Source organism: Cetorhinus maximus, chromosome 18, assembly GCF_964194155.1.
Source record: "Cetorhinus maximus chromosome 18, sCetMax3.hap1.1, whole genome shotgun sequence".
NCBI lineage: Eukaryota > Metazoa > Chordata > Chondrichthyes > Lamniformes > Cetorhinidae > Cetorhinus > Cetorhinus maximus.
In genome coordinates, this window is record NC_135896.1 from 90,671,285 (window position 1) to 90,685,198 (window position 13,914).

Consider the following 13,914-nt stretch of genomic DNA (forward strand, 5'->3'; position numbering starts at 1 on the left):
TGGGAGGGTGGTGGAGGCGGGTTGCCTCACATCCTTTAAAAAGTACCCGGATGAGCACTTGGCACGTCATAACATTCAAGGCTATGGGCCAAGTGCTGGTAAATGGGATTAGGTAGGTAGGTCAGGTGTTTCTCACGTGTCGGTGCAGACTCAATGGGCCGAAGGGCCTCTTCTGCATTGTGTGATTCTGTGATTGTGTGAAATAAAGCTTTGAAGAGATCTCACTACCCAATGCCAACCTTCAGAGGAACTTTGGCACAATTTGCCATGGCAAAGCTCTTTCCTCCCCTCTATGCGAATGATGGTTACTGGCAACTGAAACTGGATGGAAGCAGCAGTTTTCTATCCACATTCTGGATGCCGTTGGGGATATACAGATGGTTGTGCATGTTGTTTGGCATTTCCACAGCTCCAGAAGAGTATTAACGTAGACAGCGTGAGTTAGTCAGTGATCTTCCTGGAGTGGAAGCTATCGTGGATGATTTGCTAGTCTATGGATGTGGAGACTCAATGGAAGAAGCCATAGTTGACATGATCAGAATCTAGTGTGACTGTTGGAGAGAGCTTGCCAGATGAACCTGAAGCTGAAAAAGAGAAAAATTGCAATTGAAGATGCCTGAAGTCAAGTAGATAGGTCATGTACTGACAGCAAAAAATCTTCGCCTGGATCCTGACAAGGTGAGAGCTGTAGCAGCGAGGCAGAAACCAACAGATGTGAAAGCAGTGTGACGATTTGTTAGATTCGTGAACTATTTAGCAAACTTTTTGCCTAATTTGTCATCAGAGTGTGAACTATTGTGCAAGCTCACTCCCAAGGATGTACAGTGGGCACAGAACAAGAAGCTGCATTCACTAAAATCAAATAACTAGTGACAACAACACCAGTGCTGACGTGCTATGGCATCAATGATGAAGTTACCTTATAGTGTGACACCAGCGAGACAGGTCTTGGAGCAACCCTAATGCAGCAAGGACAACCAGTTGCATTTGGATCCAGGGCATTAATGCAAACTGGACGATGCTATGCTCAGAGCGAGAAAGAGGGCCTGGCCATTGTTCTTGCTTGTGAGTATTTTCATCAATACCTGCTTGGGAGAGACAAAGTAACAGTGGAGTCCAACCACAAGCCACTTAAAAGCATTTTCTCAAACCGCTATTATCTGCTCCAAAGCATCAACAAAGAACATTACTTTGCTTACAGCGATATCATCTGGACATGACATACAAGCAAAGTAAACAGATGTACACCACAGACACGCTGTTGAGAGCAGCGGTCCCCATGAAGAAAGTTGACGATGCTACAACAGAATGTGAAATCTTCCAGATTCAATGTGAAACAGCAGCTTGACATGCTCTGGAAGTCATGAACCCAGCAGAGACATCGAATCTCACAGACAAGCACCTTGCTCAAATCAAGCGAACTATCCAACAAGATGCAACTCTCCAAATGCTGCAAGAAGTCGTGATGAAAGGATGGCCTGAGGGTATCAAGGACACACCTTTGGTCACAAGAGCATATTGGGCATACTGAGATGAACTGACAGCCCAAGATGGCATCCTGTACAAAGGAAATTGAATCATTATCTTGAAGGAGACGAGAGGATAGATGCTGAAGAGCATTCATGCAAGCCATCAAAGAATTGAATCAAGTCTGAGTAAGCAAGAGAAGTGCTCTACTGGCCAAACATGGACAATGAAATTAAAGACCGCATCAGCCAATGTGGTGTTTGTAACGAGTACCAAGTTAAACAAGCTAGAGAACCATTGATGACATTTGACATCCCAGATAGACTAAGGATGAAGCTGGGAGCAGACATCTGTTTCACTGGGACAAGAGTCACCTTAGAGTCACAAAGGCTGCAGGGAAACCTTTCCAGTCGCACATCACTCGGGACCTAATTTCAGAGAGTAACTCTCGCAGGGAGAACAAGTACGATGCCTTGCAGAAAGGTAATAGCAAGAAGTAAAAAGCTAAACACTGTGGATGCTGGAAAACTGAAATAAAAACAGAAAGTGCTGGAAAAGCTCAGCAGGTCTGGCAGCACCTGTGGAGAGAGAAGCAGAGTTAACGTTTCAAACCCGTATGACTCTTCTTCAGAGCTCGAGACATATAGACTCAAAATGTTAACTCTGTTTCTCTCTCCACAGATGATAAGTTTTTCCAGCACTTTCTGTATTTATTAGAATACCAAGAAGTAGTTGTATATGGATTTGTTGACGTCTTTCCCAAATGCTGTTCAAGAAAGTAAGCGCAGCTTCACCAAATAGGCTTTGGAGTTCATTTCAATAAGCTTGCAACCTTTTGAAGTTGCATGGTGACGTGAAATGTAGCTTCATGAGGAAATAGACTATAGTTTGTGAAGGATAGTGTGAGGCTGGGAGAGGAAGAACAGGTAGGTGAGAAATGGTTCTATCTGGTGTGATAACATTTATTCATTGAGAGTACTGGTGTATAAATTATCTGTTAGTTATTTCTGGCACCACCTTTGTTGATATGCAGACAAAGGAACACAAACCTTCAGAATGGCCTCTTCACTGTGGTACCTATCTCACTTAGACCACCAGTTATAGTGGGGGTGTTAATTTGGGTCAACTTTTGAGGGAACTGGAATGGGAGCACACACAGCCTCACCCCCCCCTCCCCCACCACCCCCACCCAACTTGCCCGCCTCTGCCTCCATTTAAGTGTGAGCTCCAGGGCGCATTCAAGATGAATGCCAGTTTTGTTATTCTCTGGGAAGATTCAGTAATGTTTAGCAGTGGATTTGAGGCCCTACACCATTCAAAATTGGTTTCGGATGAATTCAGCCTACTGACTCCATTAGAATCAACTGCATGTTTCTCCATTTGTTCGTGGAACCTGGGCATCGCTAGCTAGGCCAGCATTTACTGCCCATCCCTATTTGCCCTTGAGAAGGTGGCGGTGAGCTGCCTTCTTGAACCGTTGCAGTCCATGTGGTGTAGGTACACCCACAGTGCTGTTAGGAAGGGAGTTCCAGGATTTTGACCCAGCGACAGTGAAGGAACGGTGATATAGTTCCATGTCAGGATGGTGAGTGGTTTGGAGGGGAACTTGCAGGTGGTTGTGTTCCCATGTGTCTGCTGTCCTTGCCCTTCTAGATGGTAGCGGCCGTGGGTTTGGAAGGTGCTGTCTAAGGTACCTTGGTGAGTTGCTGCAGTGCATCTTGTAGATGGTACACTGTGCACCCGTGGTGGAGGGAGTGGATGTTGAAGGTGATGGAAGGAGTGCCAATCAAGCTTTGTCCCGGGTTCTGTCCAGCTGGAGCTGCACTCATCCGGGCAAGTGGGGAGTATTCCATCACACTCTTGACTTGCACCTTGTAGATGGTGGACAGGCTTTGGGGAGTCAGGAGGTGAGTTACTCTCCACAGAATTCCCAGCCTCTGACCTGCTGTTGCACACACAGTTGAAGGGGTGCCAGCGATGCACCTGATTTCCAACTGATCATTTTTCAGGGGCAACAGTAATAACATCATTCAATGTTTGCTCAAGAAAGCGAATGAGTGAGCTGAGAAAGCACTGCCAGTAATAAACCACCAAACCTATCTGCATCAAACCCTTTGACTGTTAAAGTCACAGCGACTGGTGGATGTGAATGCTAATGGCAGCCTCCATCCTATGTATCACCTGTGCCTCAGTTGGTAGTACCCTTACCTCTGAATTGTAAGGTGTTGTGTTCAAATCTCACTCTGGAGGCTGAGCATAAAGATCAAAGCTTGCAATTGAGTGCTGCACTGTCAGAGGTGCTGTCTTTTGGAAGAGGCCTTAAAGCCAAGGCCCCATCTGCCTGCTCACGTGGATGTGAAAGATCCCATGGTATTATTTCAAAGAGCAGGAGAGCTATCCCCCAGTGTCCTGACCAATGTTTATCACATCAGAAAATAGTGCATCTCTAATATTAACAATTTGTAATAAACAAACACGTACCATGTAATGGGAATGAAGGACACCCTGGGCCAAAGACCAGTGTTTATCTCAAGCAGACACAAAGCACCCACTTTCAACACCTACTACAAGACAGCGGCACACTGCTGGCTGCTCGCCAGATCAACATGCGTCCCTGCCCACCCACCCCCACTGTGAATGGATGAAAGGAAACTTCCTTCACACATTGTCACACAGGAGGCATTCTGGATGACCATCTGTAAATTTCTCCAGCACATCCTAGAGATATCTGTTCTTATTAGTCAATCCCCCGGGATTGAGGATGACTTGCTTCCACTCCAGTTCAATGGGTTCCGAGATGGCTGATAAGATCTGCAGACTCTGCCACAGGTTGGGCATGTTGAAGGGTCGGGCAGATGAATTGTTGAGAGGTTAGTGCACTCCCTCTGACACCTCAACTTTGCCTCTCCACATTCCCATCGAAGCCTCTCAGTATGTTCGGTGCCTTCCGGAATGAATCTTCTCCGTTTCAGTCAGTCACAAGCCAGAGTTTCCCATGAATCAGTGAGTATGTTTGACCTCTTCAGGGAGACTTTGAGGACACCCCTAAAGTATTTCCCTTGTCCTCCTGGGAGTCTCCTATGGTGACTGAATTCTGAGTAGAGTAGTTACTTTGGGAGTCTGGTGTCAGGCATATGAACAACGTGTCCCGCTCAGCGGAGCTGGTTTTAACTGATTAGCGTCTCGTTACAGGTTTTATTGACTTGACAGAGGACACTGTTGTTGGACCAAGATTCTTGCCACTGGACTCAGAGGATCTTGTAAAGGCACTTTTGGTGATAGTTCTCCAGTGCTTTGAGGTGCCTGCTGTCAGTTGTCCAAGTCTCTGAAACATGTAGGAGGATGGGGATCACTGCTGCCTGGTAAATTGTGACCTTAGCCTCGAGTTTGAGATCCTGGTCCTCATATGCACTTTCCCTCAGTTGGCTGAAGGCTGAGCTGACACATTGCGGCAACGATGAATTTCATCATCCATGTCTGTCTTTGCCAAGGGGAATCTCCCAAGATATGGAAAATGGTCCACAGTTTCCAGGATCTCGCCATTGATCTTAATAGATGGGGGGAGGCGTTGTGCTTTAAGAGTTGGTTGGAAATTTAGCAAATCCAAGAAAAATGCAAGGAACACCATCAACTGCTGTACATAGCCTTTCTTGACTTCATGACAATTTTTGACTCTGTCAACCGCAAAGACTCATGGAGCATCCTCCTCAAATTTGGCTGCCCTCAGGAATTTGCCGCCATCCTCTATCTACTCCACAATGATATACAAGCCAAGATCCTCACCAACGGAATCACCACAGACCCTATCTCAGTGAAGACTGGGGTCAAACAAAGCTGTGTCATTGCACCGACCCTCTTCTCCATTTTCCTCACTGTATACTTCACCACACCCCCAGAAAATTACCCACATGCATGGAGGTTATCCACAGAACAGACAGGAAATTGTTCAGTCTCCATCGCCTTCAATCCAAAACCAAAATCACTCCAACCTCAGCCAATGAGCTTCAGTATATATGATGATGCTTATGTGTGTGTTCACTTAGACACTGAACTCCTGGTGACTGTCGACTCCTTTTCTGTAGCATATGAGAAAATTGGCCTTTCACTAAACACCCAGAAAACTATATGATCCTCTTCCATTCCAGGGATACACGGCCCACTCTGCCCTTATTGGGAATCTTGACGCATACGGCAAGGCAAAACAAAATTGTTCAGTAACCAGCAAGGAAACAAGGAGACAGAGCTCTGACCAGACCAAACAGAGGGTGGGAAGAATGTTAAGCATTGCAAGCCATGCACTTATCTCCATCAAAACTGGAGAACAAAGAGTGGAAGGGCAGGAGCTAACTAAAAGGGGCCAAGAAGATAGGGCGAATAAACCCAGGGGAAGGAACAACAACTATTACTACTTACAATTTAACAAAGAAAAGCTTTCCAAGATGTTTTACAGGACTTGAATTGGCTGTGGGTGGGGGAAGGTGGAGGGCACTTAAAGCCTTGGTAGAATAGATAGGTTTTGGGATGGTTCATGGCGGAAGAGATAGGTTTTGGAGTGGTTCATGGTGAAATTGATAGGGTTTTGAGATGGTTCATGGTAGAATAGATAGGTTATGGGGTGGTTTATGGTGGAATAGATAGGTTTTGGGATGGTCCATGGAAGAGAAGGGAGGAATCGATAGGTTTTGGGATGGTTCATCTTGGAATCAATAGGTTTTGGGACGATCCATGAAAGAGAAGGGAGGAAGCATTGCAATGAATAAAAGGAGCAAGAATTGGAAGAATGTATAAATAATGTATAAATGTTGTGACAACTGGCTTTATTATGAAATAAGAGAGGCAGAAAAGTACACCAATGTCCAGGTTGAGTATCATTCGTTGAAATAATTTATTTTGTTGAAATCTCGTGGAAAGGGCCCCCCCTCCCATGTGGGTTTGGGGGATGAGTGGGGTGCTGAGGGGCAGGGGAGGGATTAAAGCAAAAGCAGTGGGCGCTCACCAGATCCACACCGCATATGCACCCCATGCCCAGGCAGGAGAGAGCCTCATTGACATTCGACAGTTGGGGTCCAATGACATTCTAGCCTGCAGCAGCCAGGTTCTCCAGTTTTGAAATCCAGTGCCAAGGCGCAGCAGGCCTAGAGGAGGATTAAAAAAAAGGGAAAGCTCATTCGTTAAGGGTCGGAAGAATGGGGATTTTCCTCAGGGTCCAACGAGAAATCCTTGGCTGTATCCTGGTTTCCCATCAGCTCCTCAGATCACACCCCTTCTAGACTTGCCTTTGTCAGAGATCATTCTCGGGGTGCCCTCTGCCATACTCGCTTGCTTCCGTCTGCTGGCGCAGCATCATCGATGCTGGGTTTGGGGGGCAGTCAGACATTATTTATTGAAATGAGACCTAGGAGTCAAAATGGCCTGGTCTCATATCAGCTAGTCAATCATATACTTAGTTTGCACCCAAAGTTAAAATTAGAGCTATTAGTGTTAGTTTTACCCCACCTTACAGATGCAAAAGAGGTTTTGTCGTGCAGAGGGTAGACTTGTTGTCTCTGGCCCAGAAGATCTGGATTCAAGTCCCACTCCAGGACTTGATGATCAAGGAAGTTGCATTCAAAATGCAGGCCAAGTATCAACTGGCCAATCCTTCCAGCACATGCCAATGGCAGGTGGTAAGAATGGGAAAGATTCCTGGTGAGCCATTTGGTGGAAAGAGCAGTGGACCTCTACTGTCACTGTCCATAGCTCTAGACCACAAGTGCATGTTGCCACGGCAACTTGGACTCCCTGAGTGTACTGTAACACACCGCCACCTGTTCATAAATGCTGTCAAAAACTGGGTGTGACAGACAGACAAAAATAGGCTCCAATTCTTTTCCCCACTTCTGCTCTCAGTTAGTGCTGCACTTAAACTTCCTCTATGGCTGCCATGATATCAGCACCTAGCTGTGCCCAAGAAGGTGCAGTATAACAATGTAAATTATATGCAAATGAGTGCACGCAAGTTTCCTGAAATAGCACAGCAGTGGAGGATCAGGAAAAGACTGTTCCCATAAAAACATGGCCGAGGCCATTTCCTGAGCTGCCATTTCAGGCACTTTCCAACTTAAAGTGACTGGGAATACCACTTTCGGTTTGTCCTGGATCCTTCTTCATTCCCTTGATGGTAACTTTCATTGCAAACTTTGTAATCTTTCAATCTTTTAATGGCAAATTCACAGAAGTGGGCAAAGTGGGTTGAGGTAGAGATTGGCCATGATCCTAATCGAATGCTGCTCCAATTTTCCTAAGCCCGAACTTTAATGATTAATTTAAGTCGCGCACTGCCTTTATATCCAGGTCACTTTTCTGCATGATGGGCATCACGCTCACCCAGTCTGCTCATGACGCAGTGAAGTTGGCAGAGGCCTTGGTGCTCAGGCACGTGCAGAATTAAGAACGTTATTTAGAAGACGCTGACCGCCCAATGCAATTTTTGATTTATTGACGAGATTTGAAAGGGTAGATTTTACAAATTTGCGCTACTGGAGAGGAGCTTTGTGCACCCTGGAATTTTGGACATGCTGGATTTTTGTCCACAATGGAAAGGCCCCGTGTCTTGCTGTCATCTACAAAACAAACAAGCCAATTCTACAACAACAACTTGTATTTGTATAGCACTTTTTACATCATAAAACTGTACAAGGTGCTTCACAGGAGCGTTACCAAGCAGAATATGGCATCGAGCTACATAAGGACTTAGGGCAGATGACCAAAAGCTGGGCCAAATTGGTAGGTTTTGAGAAACGCCTTAAAGGACGACAGAGAGGTAGCAAGATGGAGAGGTTTAGGGCACATATTCCAGAGTCTAGGGCCTTGGTGGCCATAGGCAAAGCTGCCAAAGAAATAGGGGATGCACAAGAGGCCAGAATTGGAGGAGCACAGATATCTCGGAGGGTTGTAAGGCTGGAGGAGATTACAGAGATGCAAGGACATGGAGCAATTTGGAAATAAGGGTGAGAATTTTAAAATCGAGTCTTACTGGACCTGGAGCCAACGTAGGTCAGCAAGTACCAGGGTTTTATCGGGAATGACAACAGGAAGTGCTGGAAATATTCAGCAGGTCTGGCAGCGTCTGTGCAGAGAGAAACCGAGTTAATGTTTCAAGTCCAATATGACTCTTCTTCGGAACTGTTTCTCTCTCCACAGATGCTGCCTGACTTGTTGAGTATTTCCAGAATTTTCTGCTTTTAGTTCAGATTTCCAGCATCTGCAGTGTTTTGCTTTTATTTCTGGGGGTTTTGGGACTTTGCATGAATTAGAATTTAGGCAGCCGAGCTTTGGATGAACTCAAGTTTATAGAGGGTGGAAGTTGGGAGATAAGCCTGGAATGCATCGACATAGTCCAGTCTAGAGATAACAAAGTCATGGATGAGGGTTTCAGCAGCAGATAAGCTCATGGGTGAAGTCAGGCGGTGTTACAGAGATCATTAAACAAAAGAAATCCAGCTTAATATTTGTATTTTTCAGACTGTGTTCATTTATTTCTGTCATCTAAAAGTATTGTCACGAGGCTATGCCCCTTTAATTTTGAAAAAATTATTTTCAAACTTTCCACTGACTAGTAATTTTGCAAGTTGAATTGAGTCAGAACAAACTACATGAAAATGCACGGCCATCTTGCAAGGTGAAGGTGAAAAACAAACAAGTCACCTTCAGGATTGTGAAGAGAGAGACATTTCCTATAATCCCATTGAAACTCGTCACTGTCTAAGGAAGAGACATTAAAATGCAAAGTGCTGGATATTGAAATGATGGCTGCCACAGACAGACCCACCCAAAATCCTTGGAAATACACAATGGGTGAAGTATAACAGGAAAGGCTGCAGAGAGATTGCAAAGAAGGTTTAATCAGAGGAAACAGGCTGAAAGCTGCACTCTCTCTCTCTCTCTCTCTTTTGGAACAAATGCATTACTGGTTCAGAAGCCAACATTACTAGAAATCTACCAATGAACCAAGATCTCATAATAATCACAACATCTCCTACATCTGACCACACCCACGAAACCAGCTAATCCAAATCAGCAAAGTTTAAAAATGAATACCTCAAAGGACAATCATATATTCTTTAACTTTTTATTGGACTCTAACTTCCCTTATTTCTGATATCTTTGTGTGTGACGTTGCATTTTTATTATTTTTTTCCCTCAGATTTAGTGGTTGATAAATTTGCTTTTTCTTTAACTCAAGGATACCTTGTTTGATTGGCTTCTTATTGCTTCCAGCTGAAAGAGTTAAATACATTTGGATTCAGGAATGGCATATGCTTGTGAGAAAGAAACTTGGGCCAGGATTTTACTTATGGCGGGCGGGCTGGGCGGGAGCGGGCGCGGAGCTGATCGCCATTCGCGATTGGCTGCGTGCCACCATTTTATGCGGGCCGGCCAATTAAGGCCCACCCAGCATCATGCGCGGCCGGTAGCGCTCAGCACTACCTGTGCAGGCGGGGGGAGGAGGGAGAGTCGGGGCCTGTGCTCTTTTGCGCATGCGCGTGAAAGAGCGCAGAAATCTCCCTGAGGCACGGAGCTGCCTTGGGGAGACTGAATAGATTATAAAACATTTTAACAAATGAAGTAAAAATTTATTTAAACATGTCTCCTCATGGGCTGGGATATGTTTGTGAAGTTGGGAAAATGTATTTATTTATTTTATAAAAGCTTCAGGAAGCCCCATCCCGCCCGTGGATGAGGTTTCCTGAAAAACGCGAAGGCCGCTTGGGCTCTTCGTCTGCCCACCAAACTTAAGGTTGGACGGGCAGCTTTCTAAAGTATTTTAAGTAATCCCTTAATGGCCTTAATAGGCCCTTCCGCCCAATGAAATATTGAGATGACACGCGATGACGTGGGGATGCACGCCCGACGTCATCGGCGCCATTTTACACATCGGCATGTCCAGCCCGCCCCTGCATGCCAACCAGAAGATTCAGCCCTTAAACCTTTGTTGTGACCAACCGAGGAGGCTGAATAGAGGGGGGGCCAGTTCATTCCTTCTTACCTGGTCACAGTAGTGTGACCTATGGAATTTTACTGATATCTATGTGTACAACAGCATGTGGTGCTATAGTTGATGAGGACAGAGGTTCATCCCTCCATGGTCTTGTTCTCCCTATCCCTGTAACTCCTACAACTCTCTGAGATCATTGCGCTCTTCCAATTCTTGCCTCTTGAGCATCCCTGATTTTAATCACTTCATCATTGGCGGCTGGCCTTCAACTACCTAGGCCCTAAGTTCTGGAACCCATTCCAAAACCTTTCCTTCTCTCCATCTGTCTCTCCTCCTATAAGACACTCCTTCAAACCTGTCTCTTTGACCAAGCTGTTAGTCACCTGATCAAATATCTCCTTACGTGGCCCAGTGTTCACTACGTGGAAAGACAAGTTGTCATAGATGTTGACTCCCTTGACAAGGCCATCAGAGAGGTACTAAATGCTTCTCCAGTTAGCTAAACCAAGTTTCACGAAGTGCGGTAATCTACTGGAAGTCATTTCATCGAAGCCTCGATAGATTTCACACCCAATTCACTGGATTTGTGAGGAGGCAGCTCAGCAAGTGAGAACGGCAATAAAATCGCACCGCATCTGATTTGGTCCTTCTTCATGGGCCCTGGCTCAAAATCCTGGAACTCCCTCTTTAACAACACTGTGGCTGCATACCACAGAGACCTCAGTGGGGTTCAAGGAGAAGGCCAAACACCACTTTCTCAAGAGCAACTAGGGATGGGCAATATAAGCTGGCAATGCCTACATCCTGAAAAATGTGTTTTTTTTTGCTTATTTAGAATTGAGCTATTCCCTCACCAATATTCCAACAATTAGAGAGGAATTCTGTTTACTGATTAGGTTGGCATGCCTTTGAATCTTACATTCACATGAGTGTGTCTACATTAATACTTAAGGGTGTCTGTCATATTAGAATGATGCAGCATTATTGTGTATAATTAAAAAGTGAAAACATGGCTCTTTTACAGTCAACACAGCAATTATAACCCAGAAAAGTCCACTTGATTTATCCGGTGTGTTACATAACTGTTATTTTGTTGCTGAAGAATTGAAAGTTGTTCCAGCACATAAAGGACGCGAATTTGGATGGTTTCCAAGCAACACTGCATCCACTTCACACGCCAAAATCATTATTGTGTTTCCTATAAGAAAAACAGTTTTGTATGCATGTTCCCACGCCCCAGGGGAGAAAACACAATGTATTGTCAACAGAAAACTGGGCAAACGTTCAGCCTGGGCTCCAGCACACTATGACGCTAAGACATTCTAGATGAAAAGAGATTGTCACCAACTGGGCGAACCCCTTTGAATAATCAAAGAATTTTAACACCGACTTTAAAGGGGCAATGTCATCATAATGAAAGTGGAAAATGCTTCAAGTACGCTAGAGCTTGGGATTAGATAAGAGACATAGCCTCACTTTGCTTTGAGGATGAAAGGCTCTGGTACACGTTCTGTTTAAAATAATCATTTTTCACAATAACTCTGCACCATGAATTTCATTGGCATTTAAATGAGTCTGAATGGGCAATTTTTGAATTAATAATTTTTGAGAAGGGCAGTTTCAGCACTTCCATAAAAATGTACATAGTCGGTGGCGGTACACAGCTGAAAATGCCGGTCAGGTCTGTATAGATTAATTGGGACACGACCTTGAAGTGAATGTTGGGCAGTCACACAGCACTATGGCTGCTGAGAATGGCATCTCAGCTAAAGATTCTTCCCAAAGCTCTCATGCAGGGATGTATAAAACAGCAAATAAGAAAAAAAGGAAATTTCTGTTTTCTGTAATGTGTTATTTCTTCATAGTTATACAGTAATGTTTAAATTAGCAATCTGACAACGTCATTGCTTTGGTTTGTACAGCAGGCCCTTGGCACTTAAAATTGTTACTACATTCAGATATTTTTGTAGGAGTTTGTGTATTGTAGAGTTCTCAGTTGTGTATTAAAAGTATCAACATTAACTGCCACTTAAGACCTTAAAATTTTGCTTTGCAAAGTTCAGATATAAATGTTTAATGAAATCCATAATGCCATGTTGTTCACGGAAGTCTAAGTCCTCAGCTTGTTGGAAGGTAGCACATGACTCCACGTGATCTCCTAAACTTCAAAAATGGGACACCAGTTGCTCAGGCTAACATCAACAGGAAACCTCAATCAACATTAAATGGACAGAATGCAGAACAATCAGTATATTTGTTGAAATTAAAGATTTTACTAATCTCCTCAGTCACAATTACACTTCTACAATGCTGGCCCTCAATCTAAAATTGACCCTTGAAACTCAGTTGATCACACAATGAAGTGTTATGCCAGTGTCCTGGAGTGACTAATCACGTCTCTTGCCCCAGCGTCAAAAGCATCCTCAAGATCAACTTGGCCGTGCTTTCAGTCACCTCTGCCAGGGAAACATGTCCCAATGTGGACCCAGGGAGACATGTCCCAATGTGCACCCAGGGAGACAAATCCCAATGTAGACCCAGGGAGCCATGTCCCAATGTGCACCCAGAGAGACAAATCCCAATGTGGACCCAGGGAGCCATGTCCCAATGTGCACCCAGAGAGACATGTCCCAATGTGCACCCAGAGAGACATGCCCCGGTGCGGACCCAGAGAGACAAATCCCGATGTGGACCCAGAGAGACATGTCCCAATGTGCACCCAGAGAGACATGTCCCGGTGTGGACCCAGAGAGACAAATCCCAATGTGGACCCAGGGAGCCATGTCCCAATGTGCACCCAGAGAGACATGTCCCAATGTGCACCCAGAGAGACATGCCCCGGTGTGGACCCAGAGAGACAAATCCCAATGTGGACCCAGAGAGCCATGTCCCAATGTGCACCCAGAGAGACATGTCCCGGTGTGGACCCAGAGAGACATTTCCCAGTGTGGACCCAGAGAGACATTTCCCAGTGTGGACCCAGAGAGACATGTCCCAGTGTGGACCCAGAGAGACATTTCCCAGTGTGGACCCAGAGAGACATTTCCCAGTGTGGACCCAGAGAGACATTTCCCAGTGTGGACCCAGAGAGACATTTCCCAATGTGCACCCAGGGAGACAAATAGCAATGTGGACCCAGGGAGACATGTCCCAGTGTTGACCCAAAGAGACATGTCCCAGTGTGGATCCAAAACATGTCCTGGTGTTGACCCAGGGAGACATATCCCGCTGTGGACCCAGGGAGACATGTCCCAGTGTTGACCCAAAGAGACATGTCCCAGTGTGGATCCAAAACATGTCCCAGTGTGGATCCAAAACATGTCCCGGTGTGGACCATGGCCTTCAGCAAGGGAGGGGAGAAAATTAAAGGAATAAGTAGAGAAAATATGTAATGCTGGGGTGATTTGTAACTTTGGTGATGAGATTTCTCTTACTGTGCTGCTCCAGAATTTTAAGAAATGCAGCCATGC